The sequence below is a fragment of the Panthera leo genome, chromosome A2 (assembly GCF_018350215.1).
Source record: "Panthera leo isolate Ple1 chromosome A2, P.leo_Ple1_pat1.1, whole genome shotgun sequence".
NCBI lineage: Eukaryota > Metazoa > Chordata > Mammalia > Carnivora > Felidae > Panthera > Panthera leo.
In genome coordinates this window covers 12620452-12642529 of record NC_056680.1, presented here as the reverse complement: position 1 = coordinate 12642529, position 22078 = coordinate 12620452, and the positions used below count along the sequence as shown (strand labels likewise).

At 54.4% G+C, this 22078-nt stretch overlaps 1 protein-coding gene across 9 annotated transcripts in view; it reads right to left on the bottom strand.

Moving 5' to 3' along the window:
- MYO9B (myosin IXB) overlaps positions 1-22078 on the bottom strand; it is a 90468-nt gene that overhangs the window by 43799 nt on the left and 24591 nt on the right. The gene's annotated exons all lie outside the window — the stretch shown is intronic.

The window sequence follows — 22078 nt, the reverse complement described above, 5'->3', positions numbered from 1 at the left end:
AAATTTTTTCGAAGTTTATTTCTTTTGAGAGAGAGAGAGAGCAGGCAGACACAGTGGAGGGGGAGGGGGAGAGAGACGCAACCCCGAGCAGGCTCCGCACTGTCAGCGCAGAGACCGACTTGGGGCTCGAACTCATGAACCGTCAGCCAAAATCGAGAGTCGGTCACTTAACCGACGGAGCCACCCACGCGCCCTGGCAAGCGTTTTGACTGGAGTAAACCTGGCATAACATAAACTTAACCGTTTTAAAATAAGCAATTCAGTGGCATTTAGTACGTTCCCCGTGTTGTGTAACTGTCACCTCTGTCTCATTCCGGAACATTTCCATCACCCCAAAAGGAGACCCCATCCCCGTTAGAACTCACTTCCCACCCCCCCTTCCTGCCTCCTCCAGCACCCAACAGCCATCAATCTGCTTTCTGCCTCTATGGAATTGCCTGTTCAGGACATTTCACCTAGGTGGGAGCATACATTATGTGGCTTTTTTGTCTGGTGTCCCTCACTCCGCATGATGCTTTTGGGGTTCATTCTCATTGTGGCACGAATCAGGGCTTTATTTCCAATACATAGAGGAAAGTATGAATAGTGCATGGAGTCTGTGACTCAGTGGGGTCCCCCTGGAGCCTCCTAAGGGTCCACCACCCAGATTAAGACAAAGCACACACCCTGCCCAGGTTTTTGGGGTGCCCCCCTTTCCATGAGGTATCCAACAGCCCCAAGGGGTGAACAGGCAGGGGGAACATATGATAAAACCTTGGGGGAACGCAGGGCAGGGAAGAAGAAGGTGCTGGGGGGGGGTGTTCCCTGTTTTCAGGGAGAAAGACACTGGCAGAGGTGGGGGCCACGGGGCTGGGCAGATGAGGAGAGAAAGGCAGAACTGGTCATGGAGAATGGCGCTCAGCTGTCCAAGCCCTTGTGTCTCCAGGCGCCAAAGAAGAGGTGACATGGGGTGGGGTGATGCCCCACTCAGACACAGAAAGGGAAGCCTGGTGGCCACAAGGAGGGTGTCAGGCCAACAATGTTCCAGTTCGAGAAGGCTGAGCTGTGTGGAAGGCTGGGAAGGCGTGAGGGCAGTGGGAAGGAAGTGGTAAGGCCACTGTCAAGGTCTGCAGGGGTTTGGGGGATGAGTGTAGGTGTGTGAGGGTCCGGTGGGCCAGGGGGATGAGGGTAGGGCAGGGAGAGGTGGAGAGGCTCGCAGGGGACTCAGGGACCGGGAGACGTGCCCACACGGAGAGCAAGCAGGATTTCCTTAAAGGCTTCATTCTGCAGAGAAATGGATGTAGCAGATCCCCAATCAGATCTTCTGGTGTCGCGATGTGAAGGCCCCACGAAGAAGCGTCTGCCGGGACACTTCCTTTGAGAAAGGCTCCAATCAGCAGAGCCCGGAACCAGGACAGCGGCACCGGGTTGTCAGGTGCCTGGCAGATGGGGATCACAGGACAAGCAACTTCCTGCCCCACTGCCCCAGGGGCTCCAGACCCCAAGAATGTGCCCTGCTGAAAGACCTGAGGCCAAGTCACCCAGCAGGAGAGGAACGATGAAGGAGGTGTCCCAGGGAGGCAACCTGGCCCAGTACTGGAAATGGGGGCTCTGCTCGGGGCAGAGGTGGCGGCTGGGCGCTTTCGGGGTTGGGGGGGGCTGCCCACAGCCTCATGGAGGCAGAACCCAGTCTGAGGAGGCACTTTCCCAAGTCAGCGGCCACAGGGGCCCCTTCTCGTCTTCATAAATGCTTCCTTAGGACGTGTCCATTGGCCGGGTTTTGAAAGTCTTCGAAGAGCTGAGTTAAACACACGGGCTCTTCAGCCAGTGGGAACGACCAGGTCCTGACATGTGACTGAGCTGCCGGCCCAGTGGCTGGGTGACAACAGCCTGGGGCCAGGTCTGGGACTGCCTGCTCTCCCAAGTGTCTGTGGAACCCAGCGCAGGGTCCCCAGCCTCGGCACTGCTCATCCTCGGGGCTGGATCCTTCTCAGCGGTGGGACCGTCCGTGTGCTGTTGGGTCCTGAGCAGCGTCCTTGGCCTCTACCTGCCAGAGGCCAGCAGCATCGGCGACAACCAAAAATGTCCCCAGAGCTGGCTGAACTGTCGGGTAGCCCAGCTATATACAGAGGGAGGTACGACGGGTCTGCAAGGCTGGGTGGTCGAGGGCTCTGCGGGCCCTTCATCCTGTCCTGAGGGTCCCCACGTGCACTGCAGGCCTGTGGAGTCCTGTGAGGAAGCAAACTGTCTTTCTAGGTTGAATCCCTCGCTCCCCCCAAGTTCGGCCTTGGAATCGTGTTTTGTTTGTTTGTTTGTTTGGAATAAAGCCTGTAGACTCCGCAAGTTCTGCTCTGGGAATCAGCGGGCAGTGGGTCCGCTGCCTCCCTTCATCCCTTACGAGACCCTGCGGGGTGGCATCGGAGCGGAGGACGGGCCAGGGCCCTCCCCCTGCGCCAAACGAAAATAAACTCGGTGAGCAAGCCCTCCTGCCTAACTACGAGCAGATGGGGAAGCGACGCCCGAGCCCGTGTGGGCTCCTTCCCCCGGGGAGACCAGGCCTCTTTCTGTGCTGCGGCCCCTGTAGTCGGGGCCCCGCTACAGAAGCTCACCAACGATGTGCACGCACAGCCCAAGAGCCCACAGCCGTCCCCCTTTTGAACTCGGGACAAGTCTCTGTGGGATTTCTAAGGAAACAGGGCTGGCGTCCTGGGGACCGCAAGAGGGAAAGTCTTCGGGATGTGAGGGCCCACCAGCCCCGTGCAGCCCAGGCTTTGGTGTGGGGGTGGGGGGTGGGCAGTGACCTCATGTGTCTGGTATGCGGTCTCAGAACACTGCGACTTTTCAAAGCCAGTCTAAAAATATCCGGTTGCTGCTATTATACGTCCGAGGAGGAGGAAATGCCGGCCTGGCGCGCGCAGCCAGGGGAACTAACTATTATGTAGCTGCTCTGGGGGCTGGACCGGTGCACGCACGGGCTCAGAGCGCAAGACGGCACAAGGGAGGACGGGTGTGCACGGTGGTCATGTGGGGCCCGGGGTGGATGGGGGGCGGGGAGGAAGCTGGATCAGGGTGCCAGCAATGATGCGATGTGATCTGGCATGGGGGCTGCGGAGGCCACATGCTAATGCTGCCTTCCCACCAGGCCAGAAAACCCACAGCGCTGGCAAAATGCTATGGAGAACAGGCCTCTCCTTTCCTGGACACATTTTCCACCCCCCTCCTTATATAACATAAAAGTACACATCTCTAATACAAGTTGCACACTTTGGGAAGAAAAAAAAAAAAATGGAAGGAATCCTGATAGAAGAAGAAACCCATTAAGAGACGACTCTGTAGGGGCGCCTGGGTGGCTCGGTTGGTTAAGCGTCTGACTTTGGCTCACGTCATGATCTCACGGTCCGTGGGTTCATGCCCTGCGTCGGGCTCTGTGCTGACAGCTCGGAGCCTGGAGCCTGTTTCCGATTCTGGGTCTCCCTCTCTCTGTGACCCTCCCCCATTCATGCTCTGTCTCTCTCTGTCTCAAAAATAAATAAACGTTAAAAAAAAAAAAAAAAAAAAAAGAGACGACTCTGTGATTTAAAATTCTCCAGGCACGGTTTTTAGGTCACACTAACAAAGGAGCAGCACCCCCGCCCTCCTTCTGATGGGGCAGATGACACCTGTGCCTACGGGGGGGCACGGTGTGCCCACCAGGCGCCCCCCCCCCCCCCCCCCCCCCCCCCCCCCCCCGCCAAGGATGCCAAGAGCTGGAGGCCATCTGATTTTCTTCCAACTGTCCTGATCTTTGAGGTTCCTCTTTTGGGAAATTCAAAAAGGTTTCTTAATTTGGAGATATCGAGGCAGAGCCTCTCACTTAGGCAGAAATTTTAGAAGATGCCTTTTCTATTGAAACAGGATGCCTCTGCTCCTGGCTGAGACGCGTGGTAAACATTTTAGGAAGGATGGTGATAGGATCACAGAACGACCCCGTGGGGAGTCCAGTCCCACGCCAGGCGCGATTGGAGCTTCTGGCTCTTTCTTCTGCTCTAAGAGACACCTGTGCCAACCCCCATTTCAGAAGAGGAAACCGAGGCACAGACAGGCCTGCCGACCTCCCCAAAGTCTGAGAGCAGGCAGGCGGTACACGTGACCCTGGGTTGGAACCCAGTGTCCTCGTTCCCAGGCCATGCCCCATGCATTGGCCCCCTCAGTCCCCACAGCCTGGGCTCCTTCTTCAGACCTATTGTTGGTGCCTGCCTGTTCCAGCTGAGGCCGCTCCCCCTGGGCCTGGTGAGCAGGCAGGTGGATTCCCGAGCCCCTTCTGAGCTTACAACTCTGGTCTCTTGTGCATCCCGCACAAAAACCAAACAAGTCTCGATGGACCGTATCAGGAAAACACCGTTTTACTTTCAGATTTCAAAACCTAAAAGCCCCATGCGATAAGCTCACGAAGGCAAACGCACTTGCCTACCTCCCGTATTGACAGGTGAGCCCCAAGGAGGGATTTCCCCTGTTGAGAAGTCCCCCAGGATCCCTGCCCGGGGTGGCTGTCCCTCCAGCCAGGCTGAGGTGGCCCAACCCAAGATAACTCTGCTGCTCCCAGATTTACTTGTGGCCATTCTTTCTCAGCGGAAAGTTCTAGCTTACTCTAATGGCTTTGTCTTAGTTGTGGGGTTGGCCTTCTGTTCTCCTGATCTTCTAGCCACAGGGACCTCACTTCCCAAGTGTTTGTGAGGCTTTGCACATAAGCTCTCATTCACTCATTCGTTCACCCATCCATCCACTTGACAATTTGTTGACTGGCTGCTGTGTGCCTGGAACTGTTCTAGCTTCAGAGAGCATCCTCCGTGATGAGGGTCTCAAGGGGATGCCTGCACGTCCGTGGATCGGGTGTCACCATTTCTAGGAGCCCCCCGATCCGCCCAAGCAGGGTGGGCTGCCCACCGCCTTTTGTGGCCTTCCTGCTGCCCCTCCCTCTGCAATGCCACCTCTGGGTGAAGCCTCCGTCCCTGCCTCAGACCACGAGCCACACAGGGCTTCCGGATCTCTCGTGTCCAAGCCAAGACTGGGTGTGGGGACGGAGGAGTGGCTGGGGTTGCAGGCAGAGGCTGAAGTTGGTAAAAGAACATCAGCATATCTTAGCCAACAATGAAACCCAAAGATGGGGTTGAGAGAGACTGTCCCTCGCTTGCTGGCACGCGGGAGCCGTCTTGATCGCGTCGTTGGTGGGGGCGGAGAACGCGACACCGAGATCAACTGGAAGCTGGTGCTGGTGGGACCAGACTTCTTTTGCTATATCTTTCAGGCATACTTTGCTACGTGAAACAGCGCTTGGCCTGCACCCACTGACGGGTTGTGCCCGTCTGGGGACACAGACAACAGTCATACATGGCAAGAGGCACCCGGAGGTGTCCCGTGGGCTGGATGGAGCACAAAAGTGCCACAGGTAGTGTCTCTGCCCAGGTGGTCCATGGACGGAGGACCCTGGTGGGGGACTGCTCTGCCAGGTCTGCTGAGCAAACGGCCCGGTGGCATCCACTTGAACCTGGGGCTTTCCGGTGTGGAAATGCTCGGAAAATAACCCTGCGTGGGGTGGAGGGCTATTGCTGGTAGAAAGCCCAGGAAAACAGCTCTGTCTGCAGGGGATTCCAGTGGGTCCTCGTGGCTCTGGGGGAGGGCTGCAGGCCCAAGGCTACCCTTAGCAGGTGCCAACCGGGGGGGAGGGGCAAATTAGTTCAAAGCTCTTGGGTTTCAGATTCCTCTCCAATAAAATGAGGGAGAGAACCTCTGACTTCCCAGGGTGTTTAAAGATGAAGTGAGACTGTGCGAACCACGGGCAGGCAAACTTGTTCTGTGAGGGGCCACGTACTAAAGATTGGGGTTTTGTCAAAGTGACTCAATTCTGTCACTGCAGGCCGAGGCAGTGACAGAGGCTCTGTACACGACTGGAACGTGGCTGTGCAGAGGACCCCCTCCTGATGCCCGGCAGGGTAGGGCGGCCGTGGGCACGGACCTCTCCTCAAGTTGGCAACTTATAGCCTGTTTCTGTACAGTCTGCGTGCTAAGAATGGTTTTCACGTTTTTAAACACTTGTTAAAAAGGGCGCCTGGGTGGCTCAGTCGGTTAAGCGTCCGACTTCGGCTCAGGTCACGATCTCGCGGTCCGTGAGTTTGAGCCCCGCGTCGGGCTCTGGGCTGATGGCTCAGAGCCTGGAGCCTGCTTCCGATTCTGTGTCTCCCTCTCTCTCTGCCCCTCCCCCGTTCATGCTCTGTCTCTCTCTGTCTCAAAAATAAATAAACGTTAAAAAAAAAATAAACACTTGTTAAAAAAAAAAAAAAGAACATTTAAGAACATGTGAAAACGATATGAAATTCACCTTCCCGTGTCCATGAATAAAGTTCTGTCTAGCGCACAGCCATGTCCCGTGTCTGTTAACATACGGTCTGTGCCCGTTCTCGGACTACGGCGGCAGAGCTGAAAGTGACCCGGGGGTCCTTCACGAGACAAGCGTGCCGGCCACTGTTCTGGGGGCCCTCAGGTACATGGACGCTCAGACACAGGGTGGGTGAGCATCGTCTGGATGGACTGGTCTCCCCGGGCACAGCAAGGACACAGAGAAACAGGACCTTAAAGCACGGAGGGCCGGACAGGCCCGCAAGGTCCCAGGAAGTACAGAAGTAAGAAGTACAACGAAAGTGATTCCCACAGAACTGCCATGTGGGGAGCAGTGGAGGGGGTGGCCAGTTCTCGGGAGAGAAGATGCCAGGGGAGGACAAGGATGATGATGGGGGGGGAGGGTGGTAATGCTGGTGAGAGGAGGGGGCCGTGGGGTGGGAGACAGGAGCCTCCCCGTCACTGCCAGCCTGCCCAGGAGGCACAGCTGGCTCAGGGGGCCTGCAGGTACGGGGCAGGAAGTGGAGGCTTTCCAGGGCCCCTGCTGACACCCTGCCTCTGCCTGGATTCTGTTCCCTTCCTGTTGCCCATGGGTCTTGGGGACAACCAGCAGCTCTCATCAACAGCCAGCTGCTGGATGGATGGACAAATGGACAGCAGGCATTTGCAGAGAGCCGAGGGATGATGGGATGTGACTCTCACCCTACCTCCGTGCCCCCAGTTTCTCACAGGCTCTGTCACTCTTATCTGGACTGGCACCAACAAACAGCTACAGACCTGGCCAGAAACACTGAAAACCAGCAAGGGCTCCTAGGGGGACCAAACCAAGGTCCTGGGGGACCAGAACAAGGAGGAGGAAGAACAGGACGAGGGGGAGGAGAAAACCAAGCATGAAACAAGTTATTGTATCTCATATTTCACTACATTTTTGTTTAGGTTATAATGAAACCACGTGCTAGATCACAGAAAGACTAAAGAACAGATCAAGCTTTGATAGGGAGAGGACTTGCTGGGTTCCTATTGCACCAAAAATATTTGAGGAATTCATCAAGATCCCCGCAGGCTCATCTTATCTGTTGTGACAGCCAAATCATTCTCTTGGGGGTTTACTTGGTCCTTTTTCTCAGGTTTTAGAGCTGGGAAATTAAGTCACTTTCATTTGTTCGTATTTATGAATGTAAAGTGCTTATGGCTATGAATTGTCCTCTTGGTACTGCTTTAAAGGGTCTTGTGGATTCTGATAATACATAGTTTTGGTCATTGATTTTTAGAAAATCTGTAATTTTGATTTATAGATCCCCCTTCACCCAAGAGTTAACAGAGACTTATGGTTTATTTTTCAAAAAAATCTCCATGTGGAAGGGCCTTTAAAAAATTAATTTCTGGGGGCGCTTGGGTAGCTTAGTCAGTTAAGTGTCCACCTTGGGCTCAGGTCATGATCTCACAGTTCGTGGGTTTGAGCCCTACATCCAACTCTGTGCTGACAGCTCAGGGCCTGGAGCCTGCTGTGTCTCCCTCTCTCTCTGTCCCTGCCCCACTCGCGCTCTGTCTCTCAAAAATAAACATTAAAAATTTTTTTAAAAATTAATTTCTAGTTTTATTCCATTGTTAAAAGTACTGCTTGTAGTGTTCCTACTTTTGGAAGTTTTAGATGCTTTCTCCGTGGCCTGATATAGGAATGAGTTTTGTGAATGCTCCATAAGTACTTAAGATTTATTCTCATATCACAGTCAAGGATTTGTGATATGGCCACAGATCTGGCTCAATACATGGTTTGGGCATATTACATGCCTGTGATTTGCTGTCCACTCGACCAGCCTCTTGCTATGTGTTCATATCTGTTTCTCCTGGTATCTTCTATAATTTCCACTTTGTAGTGACAGCATCTGTATTGTCTGGTGCAGACATTGGCAACTATTATACCTTAAGTGTAAACTGAGGCTTTTGGCATTATGATGAATGTCGTCACGTGTAACCTTCAGAGCCCCGAGCTCTGCCTTCGTGTCCATGGACCGCAGCTCTCTTCGCTCCTGTTTCTATCTGCCTGCTACATCTGGGCCTGTTTTTTTCATTCTTAGCACCCTGAACCACTTTGATTTAGGCGTGTCTTCTTCATAAACCACACAGTCGAACTCGGCTTGGTGAGCCAAGCTGAAAATCCTCTCCCTTTGGTAAGCAGATTGCACCCGGTCACATTTAACAGCACGACAGACTCGTTTCCTCCTGAAGCTCAGACTGCCATCATTAGCTCCCTTCCCCACCTGCTGCTCATGGAGGTGACCGAAGTCACTCATGAGTGACTGAAGTCGGGGCAAAATCCGGGTCACGTGAGGACGTCCTGGAATCCTGAACCTTTTCAACCTCACTTTGCAACTGATTTGCATGGCGTTTGTGCAGCGGGACGTACCCAGGAGAGAGCACGCTGACAGGAGAGCGTGAGTAGAGGACTTGTTCTGTAAGTGGGCAGTTCATTATGGAAGGTTTCATCTTGGGAGGACAACGACTTCCCTACCCAGTTCCCAAACAGCATGCACTCGGGTGGCAATCGTGAGAACAGTGAGGGCTTTTGGTACTTTTTATGCAGCAAAACCAAGCATTTGCACGCGTGAGGGAAGGTGAGCTCCCACGGGTGGGCTGGGGGGTCTTCTGGAGCATCTCTCCACCCTTGTGGAGGCACTACGGACTCTCTCCACATCCCTGGAGAAGGGGTTGCCTTTGATCCCATCCCCCATCCCTGGGGTGGGCGAACCTGTTATCTTGGGGCTCCCCTGCTTATAGGAGGGGGGGAGTTAGTCAGAATTGCCAATGAGTCACCACTACTGTGCCACTCTGGTGGGTTGGGGAGACGGAAAGAAAAAGTTGAGACCCCAAGTATGAGCTGTGGGAGCTTGGTAGAGGTAAGAGTCTTGGGCCCCATCCCAAACCTGCAGAATTTCTGGAAAGGCCAACGAATCTAAATTCTTAAGCCAGAGCCTGAGAGGGTTCTTCTGATTCATGGTAGGATAAGAACTATGGCTTTAGGATTTATTATGAAAATGACGTATCTCGGGGGAGAAATAAAGCAAGAGAATGTCTACTTACACTCCCCTCTTTCCTGGATGTCTGGAGTAGAGGTCTCGAGAGTCAAGGGCAGAATGGAGCAAAATACTTGGGTGTTCAATACACTTGGTTTAATCAGACTGCTTTCCTGACGTTTAGCCCTGAGAGAAGGGCAGCTTTCATACTACAGGGCTTTGCCAGGATTGGCCACTCCCCACCTGCACCCCGACCCCAGGCAGGTCCAGCCCCTGTCCCACTCGACAACCTTGTTCTGCCAGGCACGGTAAGGTGGAGGGGTGAGGGACGCCCTTGTGATGATGCCTGAACAGGCACAGGAGGAGGAATCCTTGTTGAGAACCGCCTCCTGGCTTTGGACCCTCACAGCTCTGAGAAGCGAGGGCTCGTCTGGGAAACACCCCTGGCAGGGGGCTGTGCTATGTGCCCAGACAGGCCTGGACCAGAAGCCGCTGCTCGGGACGTCGCCCTGGTTGTGTGACACTGTCACCTGCACACAGCAGCGGGGCTACTGTGGCCAGGGTCCCGGCCGTAGCGGAAAATGTTTCAGAGGAAGAGACAAGGATATGGAGGCAGCGAGCATATGGGTGATGGAGGAAAGGACCCAAGAAGACCACTGGTGATGGCTCTGCCCGGCAGAAACGGGGAAGCGGGAGAGGGTAGAGGTGCGTGCGGTCCAAATTCACTGTGCCAGGATCTTACCTATCTGAGGTTTACTTTGAACATTTCATTGAGGTGGTGGGAACTTATCTAAGCCCAGGGTCTGCAAACTATGTCCCACAGGCCAAATCTGGCTGAATGAATTTTTTTTTTTTTTTTAAGTTTCTTTATTTTGACAGAGACAGAGAGAGCATGCACAGGGTAGGGGTAGAGGGAGGGAGAGAGAGAGAGAATCCCAGGCAGGCGCTGCACTGTCAGCACAGAGCCCGATGCGGGGCTCGAACTCATGAAACCACGAGATCATGACCTGAGCGGAAATCAAGAGTCGGATGCTTAACCGACTGAGCCACCCAGGCGCCCCTGGCTGAATGACTTCTTACCAAAAATATGAACTTTTAATTGTAGAATAGTTTTGGATTTATGAAAAGCAATATATAAGAATATTCCAGCAAAATTCCCGAGTAGCTCACAGCTTCCCTGTGAACCCTGCATTTGTCACAATTAACAAACCAATATTGATTAAGTTATTAGTAATTAAGTTCATGCTCTATTCAGATGTCCTCAAGTTTTTCCCTAATGTCCCTTTTCTGTTCCAGGATCCCCTATCACATTCAGTCATCCTGTCTCTTTGATGTCTCCGTACAAAGTTTCTCAGACTTTCCTTGTTTTTGAGATCTGACCAGTTTCGAGGAGGATTGTTTGGGTATTTTGCAGGCGACCCCTCAGTGTGTGTCTTTTTATAAATAGTTCTATGGGCATGTGGCCCCACCCACTCATGTATGTATTATCTGTGTCTGCTTTTGCTCTTTGAGGGCAATGTTCCATAACTGATAGAGACTGCATGGTCCTAAAATCTGGAAATGTTGACTATGGGGCCTTTGATGGAATCAGCTTGCAGAATTGTGGTCCGAGCCTCTCTACAAGGGCAGTGGCCTCATCCAGGATATGTACCCTGGAGTGACCATCGCCAACCCACTCTGGCCAATTTTACCATCACTCGGCCCCTGGAGTTTCAGCAATTGGCATAATGGGTGTTCAAAGTGGGCTTCCATGGATGGAAAAGTGGGCTGGACAACACATTTTTGAGACATTTGCCTCCCTTGAGAAATTCCTTCTAAGCGTCCTGTGGCCTCTTCTTGAGGGATGGGGCTCAGGGACATGGAGACACTCCAGTGTGCCCGAAGCCACCAAAGAGGTCAGAGACAGTAGAACGATCTCTAGGATGTCTGGGCTCCTGTCTGCTAAGAAATGGTGTCTGTAAATTTCATCTGGGACTTGTACTCATTATCACCCTCCCTGGTCTGGCTACTGATGGCAACAAGGTGCAAGATCTATGGGAGGGAATCAGGGAGGGGAAGTGGCAGGTCCCCATGGGGAGTTCCAGATGTGTAGAGCCCCACTCTGCATTTCTGTTTCAATTGTGAAGTCCCTGTAACATAAAAGTCACCATTTTAATGATTTTTAATGTGTAATTCAGGAGCATGTGGTATGTTCACCATGTTGTGCAACTGTCACCTCTAGCTAGTTCCAGAACATTTCATCACCCCAAAAGAAGGACCCCCCACCCCCATGAGCAGTCACTCCCTGCCCCCTCCCCAGATTAGCCGATCACTACCTTCTGTCTCTATGGACTTGTCTGTTCTGGACATATATAGATGGGATCACAGAATATGTGGCCTTTTGTAACGTGGCTTCTTTCATTCACCTTTGCTGCTCTCGTGACCCTCTCCACGGAGTCTCCCCACGAGGCATCCTCCCCACCTTGGTGTTACGGTGACCTCATCTCAGCACACACTTAATCCCTGCTCTTTCAGAGCTGGGGCTATCAAACTGGACTAGCTTGCTGTTAGAAACAAACAGCCCTTGGGGCGCCTGGCTGGCTCAGTTGGTTCAGCGTCCGACTTCGGCTCAGGTCATGATTTCGCGGCCTGTGAGTTCGAGCCCCGCGTCGTGCTCTGCCCTGACAGCTCAGAGCCTGGAACCTGCTTCCGATTCTGTGTCTCCCTCTCTCTCTGCCCTTCCGCCGCTCATGTTCTGTCTCTCTCAAAAAGTAAATATTAAAAAAAAAATATTTTCTGAACAATAATAATAATAACTAAAAAAGAAACAAACAGCCCTGGAACACCAAATGGCCTCAGGATGTGGGGTGGCGGGAGCTCTGCTGGCATGACTCTGCTGATCATGTGACATTCTGGACCTCTGGCTTTCTCAGAAGGCCTTGGGGTGGGACTCAGCTAGATTACTGGGGGCAAGAGCCTTCTAGACTGAAGATGTAGTGCATGCAAAGGCCCTGGGGTCAGAGATCAGCAGGCAGAGCAGAGATGCACACTTGCCGCAGGTCACACAGCACGTGGCAGCTCCTGTCTTCCTGGCCTCCTGGCAGGGGCTGGCTCTGGGCCCTGAAGTCCTACGGGTGGTAAATTATGGTGGAACGGGGTGCGGTCACAGGCTGAAGGGCAGGAACTGGTCCGGGCACTTCGGTAGAACGAAAGGTGTTCCCTCAGGGGCCGCATGTCCTTGTCATCTTCTCTCTCTCACAATCTCCCCCACATTCATACCTCCAATGAGTACCTTTGTCCAGGTGGTAGCTCCAGAGCCCCAGGCTGGATTTTTAACTGCATATCCTAGAGGCCCCTCAACTACAGCAGATTCCTCGGCCTTGGCACTGCATTTGGGGCCAGATCATTTGTGTGTGTGTGTGTGTGTGTGTGTGTGTGTGTGTGTGTGTGTGTGTGTGTGGTGGGGGCTGTCCTGCACGCTGTAGGACCTTGAACAGCAGCATCCCTGGCTCTGACCCTCTAGATGCCGGTTTGCAGTGTTATCACACGCGCCCTCGGGGCAGGATCGTGCCAGCTGAGGACCAAGCCTTAAACTCCATTAAAAAATCAGCTACCCCGGGGATCCCTGGGTCCCAGAGATCCATTGAGCCAGGAAAGGCTACAGGCCTGTGTCTGTTGCTGCCACGTGGTGTGCTATTCTCCCCTCCACCTAAAAGGAACTGGTCAGCAACCCCATGCTGGGGTCACAGGGCTGGTCAGTAGCTGGGCAGGTGACCGCGAGCCTCAGGCTCAAGGGGCCTCAGGTAACTGGAGACTTGCAGGGCTTGGCCTTGGAAGTTGGCTGTGGCCAGCGGGTGGCTGACCGACACGGGGGGAATTTCAGAGGGCAGCTTCCCAGAGATGCTGGGGATGGGACACTGGAGTCCCTCCATCCTGGGTAATCGCTAGGAAACAAATTGGCTGCCAGGCCATGTGGCTGCATTGCCCAGCTGTGCTCCCGCCCCAGACAGCAAGGCAGATGTAGCTGATAGATGGCCCGACAGTCCCCCGCCCCGTCCAGTCCTGGTGCAGCCAAGTATTCAGAACCTTCCGAAAGGGCGGTGGCTGTGGCAGGGGTGTCCCGGGCCCCAGCTACGCTTTGCCTTTTAATCAACTTTTTCTGTAAATCCCAAAGAGGCCTTTCTGGGTGCTTAAAATACAACCCATAATTTTCACTTTTCTCTTAGATGCGGCGTTCCCAAAAATAAATAAGTTCCCCTTTTGTCTAAAATACCCTTAGATGGTTGCAAAGGGTCAGGGATCTGCACTTTTTCTATGCAGAGACCAGAAAGGCAGCCTCGCGGGTCTGCAGGGCCCAGGGAGGACAGAGAGCAACAGCGAGCCCCGGCATCTGGATGGCCACCCCTTCCGCAGTGTTTCCCTCCCCAAAACCCACTGCCATAGGACACCTGGTCCTCTGCTGACATCCTCTTATCACTCTGCAGCTGGGCTGAGTCCCACCTCTCCCCCGCCGGGCCACGAGAGTCTAGTCCTCATGCTCCTCTCTCTGGCTGAGTCACCCCCCCCCCCAACCCCCGTTCCAGCTGTGAGCTCCAGTGCGTCTGTCTGGGCACACATCTGACATCTCGGATGCTAGCTTCCTCCAGGGATGCCTCAGCCCTGGGTACACACTTCCGACCTGGCCTTGTCAAGCTCTAGCACCTTCCCCGAAACCGGGGGATCCAGGGGTTATGGGCGAGGGTCCAGGTGACACTGGGGTCTTGCTCAGCGTCCTCCTCCCACTATGACCCTGGCAGGTGGTGTGGCCTTGCAGGCAGGGCGCAGGAGGTCTCAGGGCCTGGGGTGTGGCTGGAGACCCTCCAAGGGCCCTCCGTGAGGGTACAAGGCTGGGAGGAGGACCCACACAGCCCCCGGCACCCTCAGCCAGAGCTCAGATGTGCTGGCTGTAAAAACACGCCCAGTGGCCCGTGGGACCCAGAGCGGGTGAGGAGGACAGCAAGAAGCCTGAGCAGAGCGCTAGGGTGGAGCCGGCCCTGCTGGACTTTACGGGACATCTGCATCCCAGCCTTCCTTTCCCGGCCCCCCCAAACCGCTCTGAGACTCTACAGTTCTGCTGCCAACTCCGACGTGCGCATTTCCCCCCCCCCCCCCCCCCCAACGCCAACCTAGCCTCCAACACCCGCTGGGCCTCCTACAATTCAACTCAATTCTGATGCCGCTGACCCTGAGATAGCGTCACATCTCACGGGTTAAGGGCTCAGTCCCATAAAGGCTGCATCCTGCCCCCCTTCAGATGCCAACTGAAAGCCAGGTTGTTATCCATGCTTCTGACCAACTGGTTATCAGTCAGAAGTTCCTACAAATCCCTCTTTGGGTCTAATTGGTTTGCAAGAGTGATTCACGGAACTTGGGAAACCAGTTTACTCACTCCATTTCCAGTTTCTTGTAAAACGATGTAACTCAGGAATGGCCAGATGGAGGAGACGTACGGGGCAGGGTATGTGGGAAGGGGCGCAGAGCTCCCATGCCCTCTGGGTGTGCCACCCCCCAACCCCCAGCACATCCATGTGTTCACCAATCCAGAAGCTCTCTGAACTCCCTCCTTTTGGGTTTTTATGGGGGCTTCATAAAATACGTACGACTGATTAAATCACTGGCCGTTGGTGACTGTTCTTTTTTTTTTTTTTTTAATGTTTATTTTGAGAGGGACAGCAAGAGAGTGTGTCTGCGCAGGAGGGGAAGGGGCAGAGAGGGAAAGAGAGAATCCCAAGCAGGCTCTGGTGCTGTCAGAGCAGAGCCCAACGTGGGGCTTGATCCCATGAACCACAAGATCATGACCCGAGCCCAAAATCAAGAGTTGGACACTTAACCAACTGAGTCACCCAAGCTGGTTTTGATTTCAACTTCCAGCTCCTCTCCCCTCCCCAAAGGTCAGGGGCACAGGGCTGAAGTTCCCACCCTTTAATCACAGGGCTGGCTCTCTTGGTAACCAGCCCCCATCCTTAGATGCCTTCCAAAAGCCACCTCATTAACATAACACAACCGTATTATCCTTATCACTTAGGAAATTCTTAAGGTTTTAGCAGTTCTGTGCCAGGAACAGGAGGAAAACCAAATATATATTTCTTACTATAAATCACAATATCACAGACCCCCCCCCCCCCCGGGTAGATGTTTATGAACACGTGCTTATACCTGGTATGGATACAAATGCAGAAAAGATTTGAGCTGGTGATACCAGTTCACCAACGAGGGGAAGAATCTGGTTTCCTATATTTGGGTATGGGGAGCTGAGCAGAAGGTGAGAAGAGGGCATGAAGAAAGTTAACTGTGGAAAGTTCCGGAATGTTCCATGTGAACGTAGAGGTATGAGGGGTCAGCAAACCTCTCCTATAAAGGGCCAGGTGATAAACAGTTTTGGTTTTGTGGGCTATTCTGTGTCTCTGTTGCAAAGGCTCTGCTCTGCCTTTGTGAAAGGCAGCGTGAAAGCTACCACAGACTATAGGTAAATGAGGGAGCATGGCTATGTGCCAATAAAACTTTATTTATAGAAACCGGCTCTGGCAGATTTAACTCGTGGGCTGGAGTTTGCCAATCCCTGGTATATACAAAAAGAAATTATACTTCAAATAAGGAAAATGATACTAATAACAAAAATGAAGCATTAGACGAAAAGAGCAAAGACAAGCACCTACGGAGTAGAACCAAAAGCAATAATAAAATGCGTCACAGTTTTGCCAAAACGGGGCAGATAACCACGCATGCTCCCCAGCAGCAAAAACCACCATGGTGGCCCTGGCTTGTTTCCTGTCGGGGAGACGCTTAAAAGAGACATAAGCCAAACCACAGCCAACACCTGCCATTATGTTCAGGAAGCCGCACCAGGAGGACAGGGGTGGAGGGGTGATAAAATTCCAGAGCTCTGGAAGCAGTACTAACTGCCTCGGGAAACTGCTCATGTGCTTTCATGAAGTTCCTCTGCAGGAACACATAGGGAGCGGGTGACTTCTCAGCTCTGGGGGGGCCTCAGACTGGGCAGCTCCATTCTTCGGTATTGACAAGCAGCTCTTAAAATATCATTTTAAAATGTCACTCAGAGTCTGCCTGGAAGGCCAAACCCAAGTGCTTGAGCGGCGACAAAGCCACGAGATTTCTGGGTGTAGGGCAGGGGCGGGGGGGGGGGGGGGTTGGGAGCAGTGACCCATTTGCTTGGCTCTGGCTGATCTCAGGGCAAGAAACAGCACCAGCCTCCTCTTTCCGGGAACGATTGAGAAAGCCAGCAGGAGATTGCTTCCCTGCCTGCCAGCCGCCCTCGGTGTTGGTGCTGAATATAGTTGAGTTGATGTGTAAGTACAACGACATAATGTTACCAAAATAATATCTGCAGCCATTTAGGCATGAAACGTCTGTGACACCGACAGTGCTCTTTGCATGCAATCAACCTAAAACTTATTCTCCATGGGGGCAATTCTGCCCTGCCAGGGGGACACTTCGTGAGGCCTGGACACATTTTGGGTTATCCTGACTGCCTTAGGGACTCGTACCAGCACGCGACGGCTGAGACCCGGGCCGCTGCTCGACATCCTGCAGTGCGTAGGATGGCCCTTCCAGCAGAGAGTGATCTGGCCCCAGGTCGGTGGCGTGGAGGCACAGCGTTTGTCGCTGCGTGTTTCTGTCTGCGAGGTCTGAAGCCGAACCCCCACGTGCCTTATTCATCCTCTTGTCCCCTGTGTGATCCGCCCTGCCTTGTCTCCCTCCTGCTCCGGGTTCTGGCTTCAGCTCCTACCTTACCTTCAGGCCACTCTACTGACCTGGGCCCCCCCACGCCAACTACTTCCCAAAACATCCTGAGGGAGGCCACACTGGGGACAGAAGCAGCCAGAGATTAGAGTCCTTGCTCTGTGGAGTTGCCCAGGGTGGGCCCACCTCCCTCACGGGCTCCCAGTAGCTTGGCCTCCAGACCACACCGCACCTTCCCTCATTCTTGCACCACTGGATCTCCCTACGATGCCCATTTTCCCAAGATCCCACCCCTGGCTCTCCCTTTCTCTCCCCTGTTGATGGGTGACTCTGATGTTCGCATCTGTGACCTTCTAGCCACCCGGCCTTGAAGGTGGCTCAGGATAGCTCGAGCCTTGACTGCTGGCTGGGGTGTAGGGGATGACTTCTGGGAGATCTTAGTCTGCCCCCCTCCCCCCTGGCCAAGCTGCACGCCCATTCCAGCTCACCCCCAGCTCAGGAGTGTCTGGTGACTCCAGCCCAAGGCCCAAGGCGGCCTGTGTACCCAGACTTGGCCTGGACTTATCTGATCAGCATACTTCCCTCCAGAGTGTTCTATGCTGCTGCCCGAGACCCTCTCTCACCCAAGCCCCACCCCCTACCAGCTGCCAACCTTCCCCTCAACACACCAAAAGAACAAGCGGTCTTAGGACTGTCTGAAACACCTGCGTTCATGTAATGCAGACACAACCAGGCTTTTGGGCCCTGAGATCTGGGAACTGGATGGGCATCGGATAAAGACTCCCGGCCCAAACACTTCTCTTGCTGCAAATGCTCTGGCTCTCCTTTGTGGGTGGGCAACGCCAGCGACCTTCCTCCTTCCTCCCTATCCTGAGCCTCCTTCCTGCTGAGGCCCATGCCCTGAAGCGGGTCCCTGGAGGCCTGTCCTTGGCCACCCGCTCCTTTCTCAAACCCTCATTCCTCCTGGCAAGCCCAGCTCCCCCCGTGGCTAACACACAAAGGGTAGGGATGAGCGCCTGGCCAGGAGGCACCCCAGCTGGTCATCTGCTCTTGGCCTCTCTCCCTGTGCTGCGTGCTGGGTCATGCAACCGGACAAACCCGAAGGCCCAGCAAGCCCTGGGGTCAAGAGGTCTTTGTGCTGCTTGTGCTCAGGTCTGCCCTGGATGCAATACCCTGGATGGCAGTCCACACCAGCACCCAGCTCCAGGCAGCCCTGTGCGGCTGCTTCTGACCCTGTCCCATTCTGACACCTTGGCTCCGGAAGCCCAACAGCATGCATAAGTCCTCTCGTCTGCTTCCGGAGGCCTTGGGCAGCTTGCCCTATGTGTTCACTGCCCCTGTTCCTGAGCGCCAGCCTCTCTCTGACTGCCAGCCTCTTAGCAGGTGCAGCAGGCACACAGAGATGACAAACACAGACAGGCCGACCTAGGCGTGTCTACCTGTCCTACCCTGCCCTCCCAGGGGAGCCTGCACTTCCAGAGTAGGCTGCTGGCCAGGCTTTGCTTGCCTCCCGTTGGCATGGCTCGGTCAACCCTGAGAGTCTCCAGTGGGATCGCCTTCACGTGCGCCCCTCCCCTCTACCCTCCTGTCACTGATGGGGTAACGCTGGCCTGGCCGGGGAGGAAACCCAACTGCAGACTCAGCCGGTACAAAGGAACGGAGCCCCGAGGTAGCTGGTGAGGGAGAAACACAGTGCAGCCTCATCCGCAGGATGGAAGTGCTGCTCGGCCACAGAAAGAACGAAGCACTGACTCACACTACAAGGTGGGTGAACCTCGGAAACACCGTGCCGAGTGAAAGAAGCCAGACACAAAAGGCCACACGGTGTAGGATTCCATTTATAGGAAACGTCCAGAGCAGGCAGATCCATAGAGACGGAAAGCAGACTGGTGGTTGCCAGGGGCCGGGGCAGGGGATGGGGAATGGCTGCTCATGGTGTATCTTTTAGGGGGGATGGAAATGTTCTGGAACTAGATAGAGGTGGTGGCTGTTCAACACGGTGAATGTACTGAATAGTACCGAACGGTACACTTGAAACGGGTGAATTATGTCTCAATAAAGCGCTTAAGTAGAAACCCTAACTGCAGGGGTGCCTGGGTGGCTCAGTCAGTTAAGCGTCTGACTCTTGATTTTGGCTCAGGTCACGATCTCACGGTTTCTGAGTTTGAGCCCCACATCCGGCTCTGCGCTGACAGAGGGGAGCCTGCTTGGGATTCTCTTGCTCTCTCTCTGTTCCTCCCCTGCTCACTCGCTCTCTCTCTCTCAAAATAAATAAACTTAAAAAAAAAAAAAAAAGAAACCCTAACTGCAGAGGCATACACCTGTTTCTGGAACCTTCTATCGGGGTCACCCTGGCTGAGTGGCTTCACCTGCATGCCCTCACCACTGGGCTGGCCCATCCGTGCAATTGTGGGAATGAAGGATACGGTCTGGGCAGGTGTCCCTGAGAGCAAAGGGTAGGGAGGACGATGGCATGCAGTCCTGGGTGGACTGAACTGGTGCTAATGGATGGTAGAAGGAACAGACACAGTAGTCCGGTGGGTGGAGGGGGGCTGGGAGCTGTCTGGAGTCACAGGAGACTGGGTTTGTGGGCCCCAAAGGGGGCTGGGGCTCAGGACCGAAGTGGGCATAGATGCCAGTCCCAGGACTGGCTCCTTCAGGGCCCCCGGAAGTGGGTGAGGGGCAGCAGTGAGCTCCAGGACCCCCTTGGTCCCACATCACGCTGAACCAGGTCACCGGCCTCCCATGGGTGTGCCAGATGGTTCAGGGTGTCACCATCTCTCAGCCAGGATCCTGTGTCTGCATGGGCCAGGCCGCGGTAGCCACATGAAGGTCCCGAACCCCAGCAAGCAGCGGCCTTTGGCTGCTTGGGAAAATGGCCTGGCCAGCAAGCATCCTTGTTTCATTTCTGCTTTCAAAATTAAAACTCTGTGTGCATCAGCAAATGCTGGTGGCAACTGTCACAGTTCAGGAAAGATGAAGAGAGCCGCCTCAGCCCTGATGCTGAGGTCTGTGGGCCCAGGGAGAGGAGCATGCCTGGGCATGCTTTGTGGCCAGCCCAGTGGCCGACGCCTCAGTTGCCCGTGTCTAGAGTCGGCAGGTTCTCCGAGGGCACCCAGGGTGGGCAATGGACCCCAGCACACAGGAAGGAGGACCCCGGGCCACTCGCTGCCCTAGTGAGCCTGCCTTCTGCACCTTCGGTGTTTTTCTTTTTTCCTACCTTCAGTACATCTGAGCCGAAACAACAGTCCTGCACAAATGTCACGCTTCTAGAGGCAGTTTGGGGGCCGGGCTGCAGGGGGGCAGAGCACGGCCGAGTGACATCGTGTGAAATGGTGACAACAAGTGACAGTAACAGTTAACTGCAGGGGCGGGCGGATCAGCTGATTGGAACCGGCTTTCCACAGTGCCCCCTTCCTGTTTTCTGGTCAGAATTGCATAGCGAGGCTGCAACCCACAAGTGGGGGGAGCGGCCTGGCGACACCCAAACCTCAAAACAACTCAACTTCTCCTTTCAGGGAGCTGAGAAAAAGTCCCAAAGGCTACAGGACGTGTCGATCTTTGGCCTTCTACAGCCCCTGGGGCTGAGGAAATCTCTCGTGAAGACAGAGACGTACCATGAACTCAGCCTCAGACTCAGGCCAGGTTCCAACCACGGTCCAGCCATGGCTGCCTGCGGTGTGGCCTGGGGAACCCAGACCGTAGCGGGTTGACTTGTGCCCCCTCAAAAGGTATGCCCGAGTCCTGATCCCTGGAGCCTGTGAAGGAGACCTTATTTGGAAATAGGGTTTCTGCAGATGTAATTAAAATAAGGATCTTGAGGTGAGATCATCCTGGGTTTGGGGTGGGTCCTAAATCCAGTGACAAGCATCCTTATACGAGGAAGTAAGTTAGAGACACAGAGACACAGCGACACAGAGGGAAGAAGGCCATGTGAAGGCACAGGCAGAGAACGGAGAGGTGCTACCACAAGCCAAGGAACACCAAAGGACTGTCGGTGGCCACCAGAGCTAGGAGAGGGCCAGGGACAGATTCTCCTTCAGAGCCTGCAGAAGGAACCCACCAAGCCCACAACCTGATGGTGGACTTCTGACCTCCGGGACTGTGACAGAATTAATTCCTGCTTGTTTTAAGCGCACTCCCCCACCCCATCCCCACACCCCCGTTTGTGGCGCTTTGTGACGGCAGCCCCAGGACACTTGCACAGCAGCATGCCCCTCCGGGACCCTGTTTCCTCATCTTTAAAATGGGCGGAAGTGTTGTCAAGGACCCCAACGGATGGAAAGTGTACCCGAAGGCACAACAACAAATTATTCCTGTTATTAGAAAGTGACTCTTGGCGTTTTGCTCAGACTGGCTGGAACTTGTGAACAATTTCTCAACGGTCGGGGCTGGAAATAAACAGCTTGGTCTCGTGGGATCCAGAGCTGTGACTCTGAGACAGTTGTTCTCATCTGGGGGATAATCTGCCCCCATGGGACACTTAGTAACGTCTGGGGACATTTTCGGTTGTCACATCTGGGGGGAGACGGTGCCAGCGGCATCTGGGGGGCGGAGGCCGGGAGCACCGCTCGACAGCCCGCAGCGCACAGGATGACCCCTCCAGGCAATGACCTGGCCCCGGGCGCCGGTGGTGCTTTGGCCGAGAAAGCCCAGCTCTACACTACAACAATCTTCTCCCTTTCCAAACGGTCGCCCCAGGAAGCACGTTTATGGCCGTGACGTGGACTTGGCTCAAGCCTGTTTTGGAAGCCAGCGTGGGCACCGCCCTCCAGGAGCTCCTAACCGCTGGGGAAACTTGGCCTTGCTGGCTCACGCCGCCGAGGCTGGAGGGAGGCAGCAGGGCGGGGTCGGAGGCATCTGACTCATGAGGTGCAGACACCAGGCAAGGAGGGTGACTAACGGCCCTCGAAGAATGTGCCAGAATCCCTTGGGGCAACTGCAGGGGAAGAGCTCCCAGGACAACTGCTGCGCAAGGGCGGCCCTCAGAGAAG